Source organism: Schistocerca gregaria, unplaced genomic scaffold, assembly GCF_023897955.1.
Source record: "Schistocerca gregaria isolate iqSchGreg1 unplaced genomic scaffold, iqSchGreg1.2 ptg000698l, whole genome shotgun sequence".
NCBI classification, from domain to species: domain Eukaryota; kingdom Metazoa; phylum Arthropoda; class Insecta; order Orthoptera; family Acrididae; genus Schistocerca; species Schistocerca gregaria.
The window spans coordinates 153,717-155,606 of NW_026062077.1; positions in this window are offsets into that span (position 1 = coordinate 153,717).

The window sequence follows — 1,890 nt, forward strand, 5'->3', positions numbered from 1 at the left end:
TTGGGGAGAGGGTGGCCCAACCGCGTCTGGTACCCGCGAAGGTGTCTCGACAGCAGGGACAGTGGGTGAAGCACCTAACACCTGGGATGCACCATGCGACGCAACAGGCTCCCCACTGCCGCTACACTCCGAGGCAGCAGCCTGAAGACGGCTGACCGCGGCCATCAACACGCTCAGCTGTTCGCGAAGAGTGGCCAGCTCCTCCTGCGTCCGTACACAGCAGTCACACATCCTATCCATCCTAAGGAATCAATTTACTGGAGAGACTTAATCAACATTTAACTAGACTGCTAATTCACTAAAGGCGGCTGATTACTGACTAAACTGTGATTGCTAACCACTTCTTGTAGAAAACAATGAAAATAGCACTACCTGTCTCTGGACTGTATTCAAAACAAACACAAGCACTACTGGCACTATGGCTGACTACAGGGACTCTCTCTGACTGTATCCAAAACAAACACGAAATCTATGTAACTCTATTACTAGCACTCGACAATTAAAGCGTCCTAAAAGCAAAAACACACGGAAGAAGAAGTGACAAGTAAGAAAAATACAGTTAATACTTAAATTAAGGTAGCTCGCTGCACAGCAGACGTGAAGCAGACGGCGCTTAGGGCGACACATGAACTTACAACATAAAAGTAATAACAGATAAAAATACATATTCATGAACCTGAGAGAAAATCAGTGGATAAGTTTAAGCAAACGCTATCAGCAGTACAATGAGAATCAGCTTAATTTTTCAATTAACTCCTCGACAGAATAGAAGGAGTGACCCATGAGGAAACACTCCAGTTTCGATTTGAAAGCGCGTGGATTACTGCTAAGAGTTTTGAATTCGAGTGGCAGCTTATTGAAAATTGATGCAGCAGTATACTGCACACATTTTTGCACATGAGTTAAGGAAGTCCGATCCAAATGGAGGTTTGATTTCTGCCGAGTATTAACCGAGTGAAAGCTGCTTATTGTTGGAAATAAACTAACATTGGTAACAAGAAACGACAATAAGGAATATACATATTGAGAGGCCAATGTCAAAATACCCAGACTCCCTGAACAGAGGTCGACAAGAGGATCGTGAACTCACACCACTTTTTGCCCGAACCTCCCGTTTCTGAGCCAAAAATATCCTTCTAGAATGGGAAGAGTTACCCAAAAACATAATACCATACTACATAAGTGAATGGAAATAAGCAAAGTAGACTAATTTACTTGTCGAAGTATCACTCACTTTCGGTACCATTCGAATAGTGAAAATGGCAGTATTAAGTCTTTGAACAAGATCCTGAATGTGGGCTTTCCACAAAGCCTTACTATTTATTTGAACACCTAGGAATTTGAACCGTTCAGTTTCACTAATCATATGCCCATGCTGTGAGATTAAAACGTCAGGTTTTGTTGAATTGTGTGTTAGAAACTGTAAAAACTGAATCTTACTGTGATTTAACGTTAGTTTATTTTCTACAAGCCATGAACTGAGGTCATGTACTGCACTACTTGAAACAGAGTCAATGTTGCACACAACATCCTTTACGACCAAGCTAGTGTCATCAGCAAACAGAAATATTTTAGAGTTACCCATAATACTTGAGGGCATATCATTTATATAAATAAGTAACTGGAGCGGCCCCAACACTGATCCCTGAGGAACCCCCTCCCCCTTGACAGTACACCACTCAGATCCTCCATCACACTGTATTACTTTCCCTCCATTCCTGTAGATCGTTCCCTAATGCTCTTCCTGAAACACTCTACAACTTCTGATTCTGTCAGTTCTTTCAGGTCCCATCTCCTTAAATTCCCACCTTTTTCCAGTTTTAATCTACAGTTCATAATCAATATATTGGGATCAGAGTCCACATTGGCCATGGAAATGTCTTACAATTT